Source organism: Anas platyrhynchos, chromosome 3, assembly GCF_047663525.1.
Source record: "Anas platyrhynchos isolate ZD024472 breed Pekin duck chromosome 3, IASCAAS_PekinDuck_T2T, whole genome shotgun sequence".
In the NCBI taxonomy this organism is placed as follows: domain Eukaryota; kingdom Metazoa; phylum Chordata; class Aves; order Anseriformes; family Anatidae; genus Anas; species Anas platyrhynchos.
In genome coordinates this window covers 48,595,260-48,617,791 of record NC_092589.1, presented here as the reverse complement: position 1 = coordinate 48,617,791, position 22,532 = coordinate 48,595,260, and the positions used below count along the sequence as shown (strand labels likewise).

At 38.8% G+C, this 22,532-nt stretch overlaps 1 long non-coding RNA gene across 1 annotated transcript; it reads left to right on the top strand.

Annotated features, from left to right (window-relative positions):
- The first annotated feature begins 4,503 nt into the window (after positions 1-4,503).
- LOC113843383 (uncharacterized) lies at positions 4,504-20,705 on the top strand. Its single transcript, XR_003496664.2, has 3 exons — positions 4,504-4,690; positions 16,858-16,928; positions 17,070-20,705. It is a non-coding gene; the product is annotated as an uncharacterized lncRNA (long non-coding RNA).
- The last annotated feature ends 1,827 nt before the right edge of the window (positions 20,706-22,532 follow it).

Here is a 22,532-nt window from a genome sequence, read left to right as displayed (position 1 = left end):
AGGCGGCTGATCTGCAAATAGATTTCTCCTCTCCTTTTTGTTTCTTTCTCTTTTTGTTTCTTTCTCTGTCACCCATCTCTTCCCTTCATTTTCTAGCCATCACCAATGGGTGATGCAGGATCATTCCCATTGTCCTCCCAGAAATCCTAACTCCTATGGTTTTGTTCTATGCATACTATATCACACAGAGCTTAAAAAAGGAAAAAAAAGAAAAAAAAAAAGAAAAAAAAGAAAAAAAGAAAAAAAGATTTCCAATAAACTTATAAACTTGTGGGTTCCTGTTCTTAGTTCCTACCCTTCTTGTAATTCTACTGAACACCTCATTTTTCCCCAGGTCTTACATTTCTTTTTTTTTCTTTTTTTTTTTTTTTTAAGCCGTGAAAGACAAGAAGACTTACAGGAACTAAGGGCTGAGACTTGTCTAAGAATGAGCATATGGACAGAGGGAAGCTATATGAAAAGAGAGTTTCAGCTCCAAAATGTTGCCATCCTTTGTTGGTGAGGCTGGAAAAGGGTGCGACAGGAAAAACATGGAGTCATTTCCTTTGGACTATGCAGCTGCAATGTGGCTGATTCAAGGCCTGCTCTCAAGTCACAGTCTGTTGTTTCCTATGATTAGACAGAACTGCCTCTCATACAATTGGGGATAAAATAGATGGATGTAATGTTGCTTTTCAGATCAATTTTTGCTTTTTATCTTCCATGTTCTTGTGTTCTTAAGTGTTTTTCAAAGCTGTCTGAAACTTTAGATTGGGTGGTTTCTGGCATGGAGTTTGAATATGATTGAAATCTAGCTAATAAATATAGTAAGATTCTGAACCAGTTGAGTTATTCTTAAGATTTGCTCATGTTTGACTATAATTCCATTTATAGAATACATGTGAGGATTAACAGCTCAGAAGAAGTGTGTATGTTGTGAGATAGCAGTATGTTTTAGGTCGCAGAGCTGCTGCTGAGAGATTTCCTCCCTTGATATCTTTTTGTTTCTCTATGTTTTCTTTCAGTAGAAAGAGGGCCTTTGCTGGAGCCAATACTGTTTTCTTATCCTGTGTCCTCCTACAGGCTGAAAGCATGCACATAAAAACCTGCCTGCAGGTTTTTAAAGCCTGCACATATACAGGCTGAAAGCCTGCACATATACACAGGCATGACACTATGTGCAGCAAAAAGCGTTTGCTTCTTTTATATATCTTTAATAAGAGGAAACATCTTTAATAAGAAGAAACATAATTGGAAAGCAAAGTATGGATCCAAAGGAGATCAATTACTGCCCTCTGTTTAAATCAGTGTGTGCCAAGGACCATACAACTGAAAAGTCTATCCAGTTTAAGATGCAGCACAGTTGAATGGATGCACAGCACATCTGTCCCAGTGGGTTTGACAAGGACCATTGTAAGTACCAGCGACCTTGGTCAAATCTCCCTCTGCCACAGCCAAATGCATTTGAATTGCTACTGTCCAATGACCTTACACTTAGGCAGAGGGATGATTCACTCATATAAAGATGTAAAAACATTGAGAGTTTTCAGGGCAAAAATAATATTTTAATTATGTTAAACCAGAGTGCTCATCATTAACTGAACTTGATTATGTCACACCATCGTGACACAGCAACCTGGTTGTGGAGAGCAGAGGACCCAACTGATTAAGTTTGTGTAGGTCTTATACTGCTGCATACATTCCCTTTCTTCCCTGTTCTACTGCTAAGCAAATAGCCTGGTGAATTTTCCAAGGACTATAGTCTTCCTTTGAAAAATGAATCCTTTCTTGTTTCCAAGTGTTTCTCTAGGACTGGATGAACAGTGTTGTAAAGAATGCAAGGTGAGACACTAAAACTTTCACTGGGTATGTTGTAGTACAAACAAGGGAGAGACTGAGGCTCATTTCACATGAACATCACACTTTCCATGCTTACGCCAGTCTTTTGAAATAGGAAAATTAAAATACTCTCATAATACCTCTCAAAAATGTACCTAGTTAAAAATACCGTCGCTTAGAAATTCTTTCCACCCATCACAAAAGTTGTGGTTTGAAGGCAGGAGTTTCCAATGAGGATTTTCCATCTATTACTTTAGACATCTGATAGAATTTTTACCCCTGTTAGTACGGAATCTTTACTGTTGTAATGCAATGGAATTTTACTAATACCTTTTTATTTTTTTAAATTATTTTATATATATATTTAATTTTTACTAGAGGCCTGAAAAGATTCATAGCTTCTGAGTTAAATGTGTAGGTTCCTTATGAAGTATAAAGAAACTGTTCTCTAAGAATTAGATCCATAAAAGGCAGTATACCAAGTGGGGAGTAAAACTTGTGACAGGCAATAGGAAAAAAAAGGAGGCAATGGTGGTGTCTTTCTCCTCACGAAAAGCTCCAACCAGCAGCATATAGTGAGCTAGGTGTAATTTCATTCTTTCCTGTTCTAGCTCTGCTGCTTCACATGGAATAACTTAATATTCAAAGGGCGAGAGAAAAACTGCTAGCTATACCTTCTTCGCAGGTATGATCTAACTTCCAGCCTTTGCACCTGTGAAAACTGCAATGTCACAGTGAGCATCCATGAGACCACAGGTCACAGGTGTACTCCCAAACCACTACCATATAGAAATTCATATCTTCTCAGAGGAGGGAATGAAGCTCATGTCTCCTACAACCTGGAAGAATATGTTAACCATCAGGCATCACTACCCAGCCAGTCTTTGCATCATATCTCTGGCAAAAAGGTATGGTTTCTTGGTTTCTGAAACAGTGTTTAGTCACAGACTTCTAGGAGAAGGCTGAGTTGTAATCCAGTGTGGAGAAAGGCATCATGCAGCAAGAGCTCTGCTAGGGGCTCTGCAAGGCTGAGTACTGACTTGGGCCACACACTGAAGAGCAATGGAGCATACTAACCTGCCTATTAACAGGTACGTGAAACTGCACAAACAGAAAAAAATAAGGCAAATGAGCTCATAACTGTATATCCAGGTCTACAACAACTTTTTTTAAAGATTGGAGAAACCTCCCAAGGCACCTCTAGTCAGCTTAGCTGAGGTTTTAAGGATTTCACATTTAGACTGAACCACACACAACTGTGTGTTAGGCTCCTAAGTCTTATCCAAATCTCTTTATGAATGCAGACCAAACGCTTTCCATGATCTACAACACAAAGCTAACTACTCTCAAGAGGACTGATCCATGGCAGCAGTGAGGGTGAAACGTTTCAGGTGGTGTTACCAGGCACAGGATAAAGCTACCTGAACTAAACCGGCCTTACAGAACGTCCATTTCGAGGAAGCCATCTGTCAATCATAAAGAAGTTGGGATTACAAATCAATATTTCTCTACTAATTTCTTGAATAGGAGAACTGAATTAAGACTGGAAATTAGTCTGTGGAAAACTTTTCAGTTACCACCAGTGTTATGAGATGGTGTAGGACACTCCAAATCCTACAGCGTAATTCAAACAGGGAAATATGGTCTTGCTGTACCTTATCTTTCTAAAGGGACCCAGACAAGCAAATGTACTTCACTAGATATGTAACTAATTTCACTGTATGTATGAAAGTAGCAGCCCTCTCTCCCCCTGTTATTAACCCTCACCATCCGTCTGATATCCTAAAGCTTAGAGGCTAATTACTGCTGTCCAGAAACACAGATCATCTGTTTTTCAGTGAGTTTTTGATATACTTCCTTGGCAGGACATTGATTTGGGGTTGGGTGGGGTGGGGAAGGGTGTGCATTCTTGCATTCTAAGCCTCCGTTGCTAATCATAATCCCCTGTCCTGGTATTAGTTTTTTCCTCATCAATGTTCCTGTTCTGCAGAGCAGAGTTTCGAGTGTAAACAGGCATAACACTAAATCTCATGGGGCAAGATTCCTCTTCTTTGCAAAGCTAGAGCTCTTTGTACTCTTCAGCAAAGTTATTGAGGTGACTGTAAGGCCCACAGCCTGCAAAATAACTTTTCCGTTCTAGCATGATGATGAGCAAGATATATATATATTCATCAAATATCCTGCTTAAATGGAGATTACAATAAAAACCCACAATAAAAATTTATCTATATTTTTGAACTGAGAGCCCGTGTGTTTCAATTTTTTTTTTTTATTCAGTTATTTGTGGCAAAAGAACTCCTCCTAATACTACTTAAAGAACAGATAAAGGCAAGCAGGAGGCTGTAAGTAATGGATGTCTAGGAAAGCTGTCTTAAAAACAAGTACACCTGTGAGGAACAATTGGCAGACTGTTGGGATTTTTATGGATAATTACATTACACAGGCTCTCATAATGTCAGATGTAATATAATAAATAGGCTGTTCACTTTGGTGTTCCCTATAGTCAGCTAGAGCTATCTGGAAGACAACTCCTCATTTTTCTGGTTTGTGTGAAAATTATGTCTTATTTTTCAGGAGCTCTTTACTTAGCAGAACACCACACAACCCAGCAGTTGCTCGTCACAGCTGTAATTAGATTATATCAAACCAGCAGTGTTGAAACACTGGTGCCTGCATTGCCTTGCTCAGCTGTAACTCCTGAGCTCTTCCAAAGCACTGAGCTGGCCGCAGTGATGAGGATGACAACAGTGATATGTGGCAGGTGAGGGTAGGTCCTACCCTGGGAGGTGTTAAAAACACTGCCCCTTTCATTCCCAACCTGCCCTTTGTTGTTGGAGGTACTCTGCACGTTGAAGAGGGCATTCAGGATCTGGTAAGACTACACAGCCAATCTGTTATTTTCATATGGAACAAATTCATTTCAGTTATTATTATTATTTAATACTGCAATGTATATCACTGATGAAAGAATACTAGGCAACGCATATGGAACCTTTTTGCCATGCCCTGAGCGCAGACAGCTCGTCAGATCTTTCAGGAGAGCCTCAAGGGAAAAGAAACCACAATTTTTTGAGCTACTGTGGGCTAGGAAGCTTGTTAGAGAGTTAGACCTCAGGCCTGTGCTTGTTGTTTTATCTTCTCATACATGCCTCAGGAACAGACAGCTACAATATAAAGGTATTGCTGGTCAGCCCTGCACTTCACAGGGCTCTCCTCATCTGGGTGTTAAAGACAAGTTCCTGGACAACTTCTGGCTTCAGCTGGTAGTCTCTAGGACATGTCATGTGTGCTGATGCTAGAATTATTGCCCAGAAAACACACACGCATGCACATAAAAAAAAAAAAAAAAGCAGAAGCTGGGATAGATTTACTCTACAACACTCTATGCTTGCACAAGACAGTGCAGGCAAAATGATGACCACCTGCTCTATGGTCTCTTTCTCCTGTCTTCTCCATCACAGTTAAAATGGTCACACTATCATGAGATGGAGGATTGGCTCTTTCCTCTCAAGTGTCCGTATCTCTTGAAATGATGGTGCTGCATCTGACACATTGGAAATAACCTGGACACTTAAGCATGGAGTGCTTACTGCTTTTATGGATACAGCTTGAAGCAAGAGTATTTCTTGAGAGTGTTGTGGTGGGGAGAGTTCTGGTGAAGTTTTATTTACTGTTTTTTCCCCTCATAACTAAGCCTACAATCTGAGTGCACATGAATGAGGTAGAACTACAAAGGGAGAAAGTTCCCAGATAGCCCAATATTTTCTAGGAACAGAATCTTGCTCTAGGCATTTCTGGTAGTCATCTAAGTAAGCAAGCAAAATAAATGTAGCCATCTTTCAGAGTCTGCTTTAGGAACCAATCTTTTTATGTTGTAATGACATGTGCATTTAATAAAGATATAGAGTATTCTGAGGGAAGTAAATCTACACCCTTATCTTGGAGACATTTAGAATGAAGATTTCATTTAATTGTGGCTCACTGCTGAGCACAATTTACCAAAATGGCAGTAAACTGCTATTGAACTGTAACATCTAAAGATGTCTAAGTGCTTGGATAATTTGTGGTGTGTTGTTTCTTTTTTTTCTTTTTTTTTTTTTCTTCCTTCTCCTTGGGAAGATAGTAATAAAATAGCTAAAAATAGGAAGGAAAGATACCAGTGAGGCTTTCAAAGCAAAACAAGAAGTGGTCATATACTCAGGGGCTCTATACAAACCTCACACCCCAAACTGGTACACTTTGACCACCTAATCTTTTATTATTTATTCCTTATGACTTTTTTGTTCACAGAATCAGTTACTTGCTGACAGTTACAAATAAATAAGATGAAGCTTTTATATTCCAGATAGACACAATCCAACACTACTGTTGCTTTTGCAACTTTTGTAAATCTGTAAGTGCTTTAAGAATTTTCCCGTAGGTAAGTTACAGACTGAGATTTGTTTAATTAGGTTTCACAGACCAATCTCTTCAAAGTAGCTCATGACCTCCCCCTGTTCCTCCCCACCCCACTATAGTCAGAGGTGCAAAAATAAACTTAAAAAAAAAAAAAAAAGCTGTAGATGTGCTGGATTTATGTCCACTGTTGAACAGTTTTTCAGTCTTAGTGAGATTCTGGGGGTCTCTATTCTGCATTAGAATCTCCAGGAGCTTTCTTTGATCCATGGCAATTAATGAAAGGTCCCTGGGGAATCAGACCAAGGCCGCTGACTTCTCTGAGATAAGGCCCAACAGTTTGGTTGTAATAACTGGGTGATATGGGACTGACAGAATCATTTTCACATCTAAAGTGTACCCAGTGGAGCATTTGCTTTAAAATGACTCAGAAAAGATTTAAGTTGATTGAGTTGATGTCCTGTTGCTTATATTAAGTATGAAACGTAGAAGCAACACTCCACATCTAGGCATAGAGGAGTGGGTGTTAGCTTTGAGGGGCAAGAGCAAGTGAGTATGGCATTCAAGTGACTGAAAAGCGCTGCCTTCGTGGGTAAAAGGAAGTTTCAAATAGACAACCAGACGGGAAGTTTAGGAACAACAAAAGCAGCAGGAAGGCTGTGGGAGAAGTAGGAGAAACTAAAAGGAAGATGATGGATTCTGGATTCCTTATGGAAACTATTCTGAGTCTTATCCAGCCTTTTTTTTTTTCTTTTTTTTTTTTTTTTTTTTTTTAATTTTCTAATAGTATTGCTGGGTTTTGTTTCCTTTGGTTAGTGGGTTGTTGTTTTTGTTTGTTTTATTGTATGTGTATTGCTATATGAGTCCTTCCAGCAAAACAGAAAGTGATGTTATCCCTAGAAATCTCTCAGTCCTTGAGCAGTGTTATACAGCTTGTATTTAAGGCACAGAGACCTTGGCTACCCAAGACGTCCCTGGCCTCACAGGACAAGGCATCATGATACAGACTGGGGTCTTCGTGTGCACTGGACATGGAAAGTGTTAGTTACAACCACAGCAGGTTTTGTTAAGTTAAGCAAAAGACTCCTTTTCCTTGAAGTGGATAAATCTTGAAGTGGATAAATGAAGGATTCCCAGCAGTCACCAATTCCCAGGGATGAAGCACTTGGAGCAGAGATCTGACATACTGCAATACACAGCATCAGTGCTGAGCTACCTGCTTGCAGTGGATAACTGGGTAACGTTTTGCAAATACCCTTGCCTTATGTTGAAGCCTAACCCCAGGACTGTGTATCTTTATTTACTCTTGTTAATAGACAGTGTAATCTACTTCTAGGATATAATAGCTATAAACTTTACTTTTTTATTAGCTTCAGATATATGCAGTGTGAATACTGCACAGTGGAAGTTATCTCTGATTCATCTAAATTACGTTGACTAGAAAATACTAATTCTCTCTCTGAGATAAATATATATGTAAAATATTTTAATCTAGTGATACTAGCATGTCTAGGGAGGGTTATTAGAATACGAAATTTAGTTGAATCAGGAAAGTTGAATGTTGTATGAACTTTACAGTTAGTGAAATGATGATTCTGATGGGGAATGAAATAAAAACTGTAGGTGAGTTTCACTGTGTTTAAGTGCTTGTTGGCATCAGCTGTGTGCACAGGCAGGTGAATAGCATGCTTCAGAAAAGAAGAACCTGCTATGTCATGAGAATCCCTCTGTTAACTCTCATCCAAAGGGAGGGCTGCCCACCTTCCTCTGGATTTGTCAATGGAATCAAAGAAATGCAATTACAGCTTTATTTTATTTTTTTTCTCTTTCCTTTAGGAGTTCATTGTATGTTTGTTTCTCTATACATATTAAGTTGTTCATCTCTGCCACTTTTGTTAGCAAGGAATGAATAAATTAAGTCAAATGAGCTGAATGAGTTGTTTGAAGAATGGTGTGAAATTTACTTGAAAGATTATTCAACAATTGTTTGAGTTGACAAAACTGAGAAAACTCAGTTGCATATTTATAGAGATGGTGTCAGCAGCTTTTGGGTCAGTCCATGGCTCCTCTCCTCTTTTGCAAGTGTGCTCGTGGGTGAGCTTGTGATTTTTTTTTTTTACTTTATTTTTCTGTCAGGCAGCTGTGCATCCATCCATTTTGCTGAGGCTGTGCTGGCCCCAGGAAGACTGCGTCAGAGCACAGGGGACAGATTTACAAATGCATTCTCATAGTTTAATGTGCTACTTTCTAAAATGAGTTTTCACTTAATTTACCCCCAGGGCTGAGAGTTCAGAGCTCACACCGGCTGCCACATTGTAAAGTAAAATAATGCCCAGCCAAACTTCTAGGACAAAAATTATTCTCTTCTGTTTTTTTTTGTTTGTAACTGGCTACATTTCTAGTGGAGATGAAAGGTGCTGGGCTTGCATCCTTGGAGAATAAAATCCTTCACAGGTTTGTGTCAGTGCAGTGTAAGGTTTCACACCAGATTCACCAATGAGCCATGTTTCTGACTGGAAGGGACTACCCCAGAAGTGCCAGAGTAATTCAATCATCTGCTGCTTACTCAGTCCTTGGCTGCCTGGAAACTCCCAGAGTTGTTAATTAATGTCATTTCTGGTTGTACTTTTCATAATATAGACAGCAGCTCCCCGGGACTTCACTGAACCCATCAAGCATTTCACACAGATCCCAAAGAGCTGTCACGTGGTGACAATATTCAATCACTGCTGAGCTTGACCAGATCTGAGACAACAACCTTCAGATGAACAGATCAGCATGGGTTTTCAGTCCTGGTGAAGCAGGAGAGAAAAACAGTGAGAGCAATAGAAGAAAACTTCTTTTAGCTAATAATGAAAGGCAACACTGGCCAAGTGCTATGAGAAGTGTTCGCAAACATTGATTAAATTTCTAAATGCATGTTGAGTTAACAAACATAATTGTTCCCCTTTCATATTTGATGTTCATAAATGCATGATGTCTGGAGGCTGGCTTTGTATCAAAAGATACATATATTTGATTTTCATATCAGCAAATTGGCAAAGAACAAGGACTGAAATCTTGGCCTATTGAGGTCAGTGGAGTTTTGCCATCAACATTCAATTGAGTCATTTTTTTCCCCCGGCACATTGTGAATGCAGAATAATGCATTAATCCCCTGATTTAAATTTTTTAGTCATCTGTGATTCAGAAAATATTCTTATCACTCTGGGGCCTTAACCAAAAGCAAGTGGTTTATGAACAACTGAAGCCTGTTTCTCCAAGATTTAAAAAAAAAAAAAAAGGCAACAAACAAAAAAAAAACCCACCTGTATTCATCCATTAATAATTTTGACCAGAAAAAAAATATAAAAAAAAAGGAAATGGAAAAAGAGAACCTTGTCTACTTAGGGTATATTTGGAAAACTCCACAGTTTTCTTTAAATCTTACAACAAAACTTGCTTTAACATCAATAATTTTTGCTGGGTTTTTGGTACATTATTTCTGAAAAAGCTGACACCATATAGCAGACATGCATAAAAGATATAAAATAACTCTCTATTTCTATACCTTTTGTTTTATAGTACTTTTTGCCTTGAATCAAAGTGTTTTTTTTTTCCAAACATATTGTATTGCATGGCTTTTTCTTCCAATTTCAGGTGCTACGCAGATGCCACTTTGGAAAGCCCTCTGATCCTTCCTACTCTCATTCTTTTGTCTATCTTAATGTTTTGACTGCAGAGAGGCAAAGAGTTCTCTTCTACAAGAGTTTTCTTAACAAACCCATGAAAATGATGTCTAATTAGAAATCTTTAAAAGAAATCTGTTAAAATTGTCCTTGAATATTAATTTTTCTTCTTACAACTGATGATTTGGCTGCTCTATAGCCTGCTGCTTGCCAATCCATGACCTCTTATGTATGTGTTTCTTAAAGATTGTCACCCTTCCATATTCCCCTGCAATTCCCAGAGTCTGAAGTATGAGCACCAAGTGCAGGTGTTAAGGCCCTGGCCAAAGATCAGTGATATCATTGGGATTATGTACATTGTATGTAAATATGTTCACTGCACATTGTCAGAGGAATATCTTATTCCAGAGGTTTTGCCAAGGAAGGAAGCAAAGGGTGGTGGGGAAGGATGTCAGAAGCAACCAGAGTGCCTAGAAAGGTCTAGAAGTGAAAAGACTGTGGAAATAATATTTTAACTTTTTTTTTCTCTGTACTGTCTCAAATGCCTATTAGCAATTAAATTCCTTCCTCAGTGTGATCCGCATGAAAGGATTGGTCTTCAGTAAGTATTTTTACCAGCTTGTTGCCAAGAACCCAACCTCATGATAAATTACCATTGAGGAGGGAGTAACTGCTTATCAGCAGAGCTCCAGCAACTATTCACCTCCATGCTCAATGCCTCTGAAAAAAAGCACTGTGCAACAGAGACTGAGGTTAGAGGTCTGCCTTAGAAATGGTTGTGCCATTTCTTTGTGTTACCACTGGCCCTCCTGTCAACTGACTGTTAACCAAGTCTCTGCTAGATATTTCTGCTCCCAGGGTGGCATTTACTGCATGGTTTGTATGAGCACTCCTCAACCACTCCAATGTAAAGTCAACCAGTTTGCTTTAAAGCTTGCTGGTTTGACAGCACTGGCCAGAGGAAAACCACTCATATAAGTGGTTCTTCTAACTGTGCTGTGGGATAAACAAAGTAAACTTGATCCCTAATACAGTTGATCTTCAAGTGATTTTTTTGCTGCTTATTTGTCTAGAGCCTTTATGGTATGATTTTGCACTAACTTAGTTGAATTGGTGCCAAACAAAGCATAAGGTATTTATTAATTTTACGGTAAGCCAAAGGAAGAAGAAAGTATCTAAAACAAGAGTGACTACAATGTTTTGCGTTCTAATTTAACTAGCAAGTATTTTAAGGTTTTCAGTTTTGTATGTGATGAGAAATGAGTTGTGGAAGAGTGAAGGAAATAAGGGAATTAAGAATTTCTTTGACTGGCCATTCTGACTTTGAAGGTACACCTCTACTACAGAATGCAGTATGAAATAGTGAACAAATGTAGTCCTAGGATACCAGAATCATTGCAGCTAATGATAGGAAATTTTACCATTGTATTGTCAGAAACTGTGAAGACCTCTTAAAACAGCACAGCTGGATGCAGGAGACAGAACTTCTCAATCCTCTGAGGGAAATGGGCTGCACAATTACCTGTAAATTTCTAAGTAGGAACAAACAGGCAGACTAGAATGAACTATTTCACATGTGACTGCAGTATGTATAAAATCAAACAATTTTCCAATGTACAGGTGGGTTTTGGCACTTCAGAATGCTCTTGTATTTATTAAGATTTTCATCCATTCACAAGTCTAGTTGGTCTTTCTCAAGTCAGCTGGCAAATCCCTTTTTGTTGGACCATTACAGTCTGTATTACCTACATGAACTATACAGACACATGTAAAATATTAGAATTTGCCATTTTAAGTAATCTTCAAATCATCACTGACTGAAACTATTTCAAAAAAGATGTTACTAAGTCATACTTACTTGTCAATTTAATTCTATTATAACCCATTTTGATGCAAATATCGATGGAGATTAATAGGCATAGATACCTTTTGATTTTAGTAGGTAGTTATACCTGTACATTTCAAGACCAATCTTGATATCAGTAGATATCAATTGATAGCAACTGAGATGTTTTGATAACAATAGGCACTGATGCCTATTCATTTCAACACTTATCTGTAGGTATCAATATCGATACCTACTGGTAGGTGTTAATACCTAATACCTTTTGATCTCAGTAGGCATTTATATCCAACTGTGTCATTTTTTGATATCTGTAGACATCACAACCTAATAATAGTGAGACCTTTCAGTGTCAATAGGCTTTGTTGCCTATCATCTTGGATGCCTTTTGATAGACATTGATATCTATAGGTATCAGCTAAAGGTAGGCACTTTCAATCTCAGTTTTGAAACCTACCTCTAGGTGTTGATAGCCATAGGCTATTCTTCAATACCTATCAACAAACATGGATACCTTCCAATTTCAACAGGCACTTGTATCCATTGTTTTCAAGACATTTTTGGTATGCATATAAATTAAGACTTAGAGAAAGATCTTTCAACATCAAATGTGCTCATCAATGGCTGACATTGTATTAGTTAAAGGAAATTATATTTTCCACAAAATTTTAATTATCATCTTATAATGTTCTGAAAGATAAAACCAATGCAGTGTGTTCTCCAGCTAAATATGGCTGCAAATTAGTATTTCCCAAAAAACTTCAGGGCTTATTAATAAATTCTGTGAAATAACTAAAGTTATTCGTAGAGTAGGAAAATTATAGAATATAATCCAGTTAATCAATTTTTAATGAAAAATTATCTAACTGCACATGTATTTCCTGATAAGTATCAGTATAGCTGTAAAAGATTAAATCATATAACATGTTAAGTGTAATTATGATATAATTAACCACTGATCATTCAATTTCTGTTCCTCTGTTATGCATGTATATTGGTAGAAGGAACAATTAACAAGTTATAAAACAGTTCACATCAATTTGTAGAGCTCTGGTTTAAAACAGTGCAAAATCCCAGATGGGCTGAAAATTAAAATTGCACTGTGGCAAAAAAAAAAAAAAATTCATTCCTTTTATTTTTGCCCTACTTTTTTTTTTTTTTCCTTGAGAGCCTATAAATTAACAGCTACTTTGGGTTCTAATACAGAGAAAAGGATTTGTTATCCACTTAACAATGCTACTCAGCTCTACTATAGAAGATATCAATGTTAGTGCACTTCCACTAAAAAGCACTGAAGTATAAAACAAAACAAAACACAGATACAATTAGCTTTGATCTAAAATCCAGCACTTATATGTACAAGAAATATAACTTGAAGCTTAATAATGCATTTTTGGTGTCCTTTTTATTTCTATTGAAGTGACTTCATTTTTATTTAATAATAAATGCAATTATTAGTTTCTCTTGTAGCTGTGTTCCTTCTAGAAGTGCCTTAATTTCTTACTGTTTTTGTCATGTTTGTTAAGGCTTGGATTTTCTGGGCTCTGCTTACAATGGTTCAGGGAAATAATACTGAAATAGCACAACGTATCACTGTCTGTGGATCACTGCCTCTAACTCTAGTCATTCTGTAGGCAGTGATATTTTTCTTTCATACATCATTACAACTTGTTATTGAGAAGATGAAAAAAACAACAGTGGTCTCCAGTACCTATATACATGTATATGAGAGGGTGATAGGATTAAATTGAATCCTGAAAAGCTGGGAGTATATACAACTGGCAGTACTTTGCAAGGGCTCAGCTCCTTCAGGCACTAGGCAGCTCACAATCCACCAGTTGGTATATAAATTAATTATTCATTTAAACAACTGTTTTGTATTCAATTAAGCACTAATTTTTATAGGCCTTTTTTTGTGGACTGCAAAACCAAATGTGATTGAAGAGAGAGGGTCAAAATCATCTCCTACTCTCAGCACATTGAATCTCAAGCTGGGTTTGGAATCGGATTTTCTTCACAATTTTTTATTTCATCCAATATATCCATTTAATTAAACTGGGTGCTTGCTAAAGCTGTTCAGCTTGAAGGTTTTGACCCCTAATAAGTTAAAGAAAATGTAGCTTCCCCCTTACTGTCTCCTAAGTGAGCCTCAGTGCTGAGATGTGTGATGGCCTTGGTTTACAGACTGTAAAAGCATGCTTAGCTCCTGGGTCTCAGCTGTGGTGGCTCATCAGATGCTCACCAGGAAGCAGCCATGCCATCTATTATTCTCACAAAACCAATTCCTTGTGAATTCTGGTGTGATCCCATTTATACCACTGTACTTTGGAGGCTATGTAAATGTCAATGGCTAACCTGTCTCTGAGAAGAGAACTTGGTGTATGGGGTTACAGGATCATTGAGCCTGTTTTCTGCATGCTCAACTAACAGATCTGTCTGCATACCTATATCAAGCCTTTTTTTCCCCGCTCTGGGGGGGTGGGGTGGAACTCAGCATGCCCATCCAACATCCTTGTTCATAGCCTGAGAGAACAATGCTGAGAACTTGTACGTGGAATCCTGAGTGGCTTGCTCCTCTTAGGATGTTACCTAATCATCTGAGCCACCCCAGATTATTCATGTTGTCACTTGCTAATTTTGACTCACTGTATCTAAACACTCCAGGAGCACAGGTAGACAGGCAGAATAAATATTATTTATTTTATTTGACCTGCTAAAACATTATCTATTACTTCTCACTGTATACATTCCAAGCCAAAATATAAACAAGTTGTACATAAATCAATTATGGTATCTGAATGCCCTCTGCAAGGTTTTCTCACTGTGTCAAGACTGCCTCCCAACTTTGTTTACTGAATGCTTTTACAGTTGCTTTTTCTTTACATGCTAGAAACTGTGGCAAAGTTTGTGTAGTCTGAGATGTACTCAGACTTTTGGATGACTGAAAAAGAAAGTATTAGTGTCAATGGCCTGTTATTGAATATGCATGTCTAGCAAGTTCCCTCAATTTTAAGGGTCATAACTAATGCAAGTCCCTCAGATGACCTCCTCTTGTCTGAATCTGAGCTGCCCTAGTCGTTACAGAATAAAATATTGAACTTGGTCGTTACAGAATAAAATATTGAATATGGTGGTGTGGCTTAGTGGACAGGACATCAGAAAGGTTGAGGACACTTTTCTACTCCAGGTTCAGCCAATAGGTCACTTAAGGCAAGTCTCAATATCTTCTCATGCCTCAGTTTCTTCAGGTGGGAAAGGGAGCTAACTGGACTGACTTCCTTTGTAAATCACCTTTAAACCTACAGGTTAAAAGCAATGTGTAAGATCAAGATATTGCCATATTCTATCTGTGAATGCCTTTTAGCTAGCACAGATGTTGGTGACAGAAGACACAGAAGATATACCTGATATACTGGGAATAAAAGGGCTGGCACATTTTGTCTTGCTCACCATTGCAGTGAGCAAGACAAATATACTTAGTAAAGAACATATTATGAGAAGCCTGTCTCTAGCTGGCAGAAATACAGGTAGCTTTAGCAACGTCCTCATCAGAAATCCAAGTGCAAGTCCATCTGTTCAGATGCTTATGTGAACACCACTTAGTCCAGACCACTTAGTCCAGCCTTTTGGCTGGTCATGTAGATGCACCTGAATAAATACATGGCAAACCTAATGTTGCATGTGAGGATGAACTTCCTAATCAGATAAGTTGTCATGGTTTTTAATAGATGCAGTATCCTCTTGTGCTTTAATCAGTGGAATTTCATCCCCAGCCACCAAGACCTAATGGTGATGCCTAGCCCTTGGAGGTAAGTTCACACCAAGCGTAGCTACTGCCAATTCATGCCTTCTGGTCATGTCACAGTCTATGTACAGCCCATTTCCCTCAGAGTATGAGGATTTGATAATCTTGGGCTCAGTAGGATACAATCCACAAGGAAGAGGAGCATTTCCTCAATTACATCTTCTGTCACAACGATAAACCCAGTAAGTGCTACTTTGCTGTCACTGAGTGCATTTGCAGAGGAGTCAATACGTACCTGCTTATCCAAGTCTAGTACTGGAGAAACCACATGGTCATGGTTGCACAACCTTTGCTTGTTGCTCCAATGAGATACAGAAGTCTTAATGTTACAGATATTGTGAATTATGGTTACTTAACTGGTGCACTGGGCAAGCAGCTCCTGTCCTCAGCTGAGTGTGGGAACCTCCTTTGAGTGCAAGATGTTAGGATGCTGTAGAAGCACCCTAGGAAACAGTCCCTGTGAGGATCTCATTCGTTGATGTCAAGTTATGTTATATCTGCAACTGAAAGCAACAGCAGTAGTTTCCAGCTTTTAGTGCTGCAAAATTTTATTGCTAGTTAAACAAAAGGAAACTGAAGTTTTCATCTAAATGAAGCCTATAATTTTGTAGGGACCCAGTGGCGACATTTTTCACATGGTTGTAGGAAGGGAATGAAATCTCTGGACAGCACTTATTATCCGTTCTCCTAGGCATTCGTTCCATATTCTGATAAAGATCAGCCTTGGGCTTTCTGGTTATTGATCTCAGCCAAAAGGCAGATCTCTCAGCTCCAGCAAGTATTTTTACTAATATATTTTCCTTCCAAATGTTAATGCTCTTTCTAATTTCAATCTCAAGAAGCAGCAATAAATTGCAGTATGTGGCTTTAGCTTGTAAAAGCAGAGTGGACTATATGAATATGTGTTGGACAGCTTGTCACAGCCTGCTGCAAAATCCAATTAATTCTCTAAGGTTATTACGCCTTCGTGCACTACAGCTATTTTAATTGGGGGGAATAAGGTTGAATGTTCACCCCAGTTTTAAAAAGAAAACATTAAATCTAGATTAATTAGCTGATATCCCATCAAACTTGCCTATATTATCTGCTAAAATGAATTTGGGAGTTTGAGCTTATAATCTAAATTTAAAGGCAGAAAATAGTCAGTAGTCTTCCATAAATCAATGAGCTAATGCTTGAAAGCTCCCTTTAAATACAATTGTGTATCTTAAGTGCCCTGGGCTTTCTTGATGGGTGGCACTGTTATGAACTTGTATTTTTGTGTAGGATATATCCTCACAGGCAGGGAGACCTACCCAAATGAACTGTTTCTGTTCTCAATTTTGCAGGTCAAGGTGGGAAGACAGCACAGTCCAAGTGTTGACCTAACCTCCCCACATAGCCCTGCAAGGAGAAAAGGGTCTGTACCCTACAGAGGTTTGTGCTGCCTTGACCCAGGGTGGGGTGGTGCTGGTGCTAACAGGAGACCAGGATAGCAAGCCAAGATGCTATTGTTGGTCTTCTTCTGTAGCAGTATACCTATGTAGTCTCTTCTATGTAGGCCTGTCCAGATTAAACCAGGTTTTACTCCATTATGAAGTCTCAAGAAAATCAAGAGCAAATGAAGATACAGTGGAAAATGAAACGCTACTAGGACCACTGCTCAGGGAGTCTGACAAAAAAAAAAAAACAAAAAACAAAAAGGTAAGCTATTTTTCTGTTCTTAACTAACAGCTTTCTGAATTATTTTTTATCTGGAGGAATGTGTAGCACTTCCTACAGACAGGTTTAAATAGCAAATCATGCTTTCCCAGCACATGTAATATATCATACATATTACTATTAAAAAATTTCAGTTAATTATTGTGAATTTTTTGTTTATTGATGCTTCTTGGAGTTTATGGGGCAAAGCTCAAGTCTAGACAAATTGACTAACTTATTTGAATATAGTTAGAACTGAGTTTTTCTTAAGTTGTTGATTTAGAAAGAAAGATGCTTCATTTCCATAAGCAAGTATGAAACTAAATGTAGTTACACAATGCTGTGAATGATAATAACCCTTTGTTTCATTATAGAGCTGACAGTTTTTCTAGAGGATGCCAACAGAAACATTTCGGAAGCAGTTAGTGTTAAACAAATGGCATGGCTCTTGGGTGACATTAGCTAATCAGATAGAAATGAGGGCCTGAAAAATAGGATAAAAACAACTTAATTTGTAAACTGAATATAACTCAAATGGCTTTTGCTTGCCCTTTATATTCTGGAGGAGTTTTCTCAGAAACAAGCTAGCTAGATGAAGAAAGAAGACAATGATATTTGTCTGGATATGTTCAGGTTCACCTGCATCTTTACGCACTGTATTTAATTTTCATTATGCAGTTTGAGATCACAGCCTTGGAGTAATTAAAAGACTGCAGCTGGCTTCTGCCTACAGGCTACTGAGTTAGCTCAGGACCACATGGGCAAACTTGAAGTATCCTCCTCACAACTGAATGGCCAAAACCAGACCAAGCCTGGACAAATTCTGGAAAAGAAGAGGGGCAATAACTCAGGGAAATAGCCTGGGGAATCATAGAATCATAGAATGGATATGGTTGGAAGAAACCTCGAAGATCATCTAGTTCCAACTGCCATAGGCAGGGATGCCACCCATTAGACCAGGTTGCTCAGGGCCTCGTCCAACCTGGCCTTGAACACCTCCAGGGATGGGGCATCCACAGCCTCTCTAGGCAACCTGTTCTAGTGCCTCGCAACCTTCTGGAAAGCTGAGGCTGCTGAGGAAAGCTGGAAAGCTCAGGCTGATTCAGCTGCTGCTACCTTGGAGCTGGGACATAAAATGCGGCACCTTGGCAGGGTGAATCTGTTCAGGGTCACCATGCAGCAGCCACAGCCCATTGTCCAATTTCTTCCTCATCAGGAGCAGCCAGTCTAGCTTTCAACAGCTCTGGTACAGGCAGTATTGGCGGAGACAAGATTTGTTGGCACAGGCAAAATCCCACCAGTTTGCCACCCTAAGCAGCTGCTTCCCCTGCCCATGGTCCAAGCCAGTTTACTGGATTATTCAGACTACATTCTTACGCATCCAATGCTGTTTCTTCCTTACTGCATGCTTTTTCATAGCTCACAGAAGCCCTCATCCCATTGCAAATTTTTGACTAGTTTCAGAGTTTACAGCCTTAGAAGATCTTCAAAATTCATTACTGGATAACATTTTTTTAACAGAAGAATAAATATAAACACATTATTACAAGGAGTGGCACTATTTAAAAACTGGAGTAACTAGAGTGAATGCTTAGCCTGACAAGGTTCAAAGGGTTACTCAAGCTTTTCTATAACCTGTAATTGGGTATCATATTTTCCACAAACTCATTATACTGTACCTGTGAAAAATGATTTTGCAGTAGATAACATAAGACCCCTTCGTGCTGAGTCCATGCATAATACAGTGACCCTAGTCACAGCAGAAGGTGCCGCAATAAACTGAATTTGTTGCTGACAGTCTGTGGCAAGCTGAGTTCAGATTTGTTGTGCAATGCAAAGAATTGATAAAAAGTGATCATTGGACAGATGTGCCCTCAAATTGAGCTTATTAATGTTCACATTTGAGAAGTTTTTTTTTTTTTTTCTCATGAGTACTTGCAATTCTAAGGAGAAAAAAAAAAAGAAGAGTGTAATTTATGGAGTGCTACCAAATTGCCCAGGATGTTCTTAGTGATTGAATGACATTTCTAGCCCAGCCTCTTCATCACTTAGTCCCTCTGCAGCTCTGAAGCCAGTCCTGCTTAGACTAGATTCCTGACAATTAGTTCTGTCTGTTGATGAAGACCATAATGAGAAAGTCCTTAAGCTGATTCCATCCAAAGTCTTCATGGGCTTTAGGTGACATCTGATCTATGCTTTTAATTAGCTTGGGACCTTCGTCATGGGCATCTATTTCAGGGATGCTTCCACATTGCTCTCAGCATGCCTCACATGCAGCAAAATGATGGTAGTGCATCTCAGTACTAGGAAAAAGTCTAAACAAATCTTGCTTACATTGAGCTCTGTTTAAAAGTTTGTTCCCATGGGTACAGGCACTTTCATAGTGGTATCCCATACCACACAAAATAATTCTGAAGACCAGTCAGGAATATCAACCTGCTACATAGAATATCCTGCTACAGGAATATCAACCTGCTATCCCAGCTACACAACAAGCTCCTAGTGAAAAAAAGAATAAAAATCATGAAACAGGAACATGTCCCAGCTTGGATGGGGATGTGTTTAAGCCCACACCTCTGCCTCCCGGGAAAGTACCCCAGCTACCATGGTAAAATCTGTTGTGACTTTGTTTTGGGGTGCAGCTGTGCAGTGCACTGTGTGCATATACACAAGTGTTTGTGATGCAGGTTTTCCATCCCTGTTATTCAAGCTTTAGTAGTATTACAGAAAGATTCAGAAATTACTGAGCAAGAAGAAAAGAAGCTGAGAGAGAAGGGATGGCAAAAAGTAAAGAAAACAGGAATATACCCCAGTACGTAGCATCATGGGTTTTCTTTTCTGCATCTCTCCTGAATGATTTCTAGCTGTGATACCAGGCCAGACCCAAGCACAAGAACAATGAGTGAGTAGTTTCTTTCCTTAACTGTGTAGCTGAATCACTTGGTAACTCCTTTCACACACACTCTGCATGGCCCCAATTACACTCAATTCCTTTTCTGTTCACTGGCACAGTTTCAGAAGAAGTGGTAGGTGGCACCTGGCTTCTGAGCACTCCACAGTCTTGTGCCTAGAGCATTCATCTCAGAAAAAAACTAATTCCTTCAAGCACAGAAAGACATTGAACATGGGTACTCTTTAGATGTTGAAATCAGGGACTACATTGGGACATGGGGAAAGCATAATTTAATAGATATCATGCTCTGACCAACCCAGATCTGCCTGCATGACCTCATAACATGTTCTCAAAGCACAAATACTGAATGGAGAAAGGAACTTGGCCATAGCTAAAACTGGTTTCATGGCTGGATAATAACTGCTCAGACCTGTTATGTAGTTCTGGAGATATAAATCCTCAATGACCTTAAGAAAAGTTCTATATATCTACATTCAAATTGTTTCTATTTAATTGAAATAATTATATATTAGTTATTTAGTTAGTCACCGACTATTCTAACAGAAGAATTGGCAAGTTCAGAGGAGGCAAAATGAAGTGGTATTTCATGCAACATATAGTTTAACTTTATTAACCTTGGTCTAAGTTATTGTGGACACAGAATGCTTACCTGGGTTCAAAGACTGGCAAATTAGTGGGCTCTCTGAATTTCTACAAACCACAGACACATCACGAAGACCCTGGGATGCATACCAGTGATAGCTGAAAAGGTGACTAAGGAAGAAGATTTAGTTATAAATGCTGTACTCTTCTGTTTTTCCCCAAATATCTGCTGTTGGCTACATAAAAGAGACAGTGGTAGCTTAGCTGAATCTTTGGTCTATGCCAACACATCTGTGTTCAAGTTAAAGAGCTTTGTTTATCCAATGGAAAGACAAAGGTTCCTTATTCATGCACTCTGAATTGTCCCTTGGCAAATACAAAGAGGATGTGGGCACCTGTATTTGATGACTAAAGTTCAAAAGTGTGCCTCTACTGTGGGAGCACTGGGGAACGCAGAGATGTCATGTTAAAGGAATGGATCTGCTCAGTTTGGCTTGACAGCCTGGTGAAAGTCTGAGGAAAAGATTTATCCTAGATTTTAATCAGGAGCACGAGATGTTCCTTCACTTTGTAAGGTACTTATCTTCTCCACTTTAGACCTACTAGTGGGGAGTATGAGATGGGGACTGAGCCCTGTGTCTCTTCCAGTGACTCAAAGCTGCAGAAGTGCCATTCAACAGATCATCACTCAGAATGGAGACTTAAATGTTTCTTGTCTCTAGCCAGTGTGTCAGCTCACACACCCAGTTCAGAAGCATGTTCCACCAGTGATGTGAACTGATGGCATTTTAAATAAAAATCTGGGCTACCTTCATGAAGTCTAGACATCAATGAGGCATGGGTTTCCAGCACTGAAAGTTCAGATTTAGTTACCTAAATTTGAGCATTGGTGACTCAGTCTTTTACAAGAACCATTCTTAAGTAAATTAATTTAATTTTAATAAGAATTTAACATCCTAAGACAAGGAATATGAAAGATTTAAACAAGATGACTTAGATGACATTATTCTGGGAATAAAATTCAGCTAAACTGTGATTTGTGGGTTTAAACAGAAAGACCTTTAAATCCTGGTTAATCTGATATAACCTTATATTGCCATTCCCAAGCAGTGCAAAATGTCGAGGTAGGCTGCAAGCATCCCTGAAAAAGAAGAGTAAGAAAGAACAGCCAAACAAACAAACAAATAAGCAAAAAAGGCAAACTATGCTGTTTCTATCTTAGGAATTGAGAAAAAACATGATTTGATTATGAACTAATTCCTGGTCTGGGCAGGTCACAAATAAGAGAATAGAGCAAGAAAAGTGAAAATAGCTATGAAGAAGGAGGTAATTCCTGGAAGCAGCTAGATCAGTCTGCAGGTAAACTGCAGCATGAGGCACAGAGAGTTTTTCCTCACTTTCTTTTTGCCTGAATGTATCAAACTAACGGCTCATCTAGGCAGTAAGATAGCATTTGTCACCCCAATAAACCCTGGGCTATATTACTGGAAGTACATGGTGCTTTATATGCATACGATTGCAGCAATACTTATTGTTAAGTCACTTGCAGAGTACTTAAACACATAACACACAACCTCAGCTTTCAGGCTACCTGTGTGTTGGTTGGAAAATAAGAATAATTTGGCAGTTTAACATAGTTAACGGGGTGAGGAAGATGAAGATTTCTGCCCCAGCATTGCAAACTGCCACAGCCTTCACTCTGCAGGGAAGAAGATGGCCTGATTTCAGCACAAAAAGTGTGAGGTTTCTCTGCTGAGATTGCTGCTGTGGCCAGTCCAGCAATTAATGTCAGCAAGGTCACTGAGCAGACATGAGGTAGTAACAACT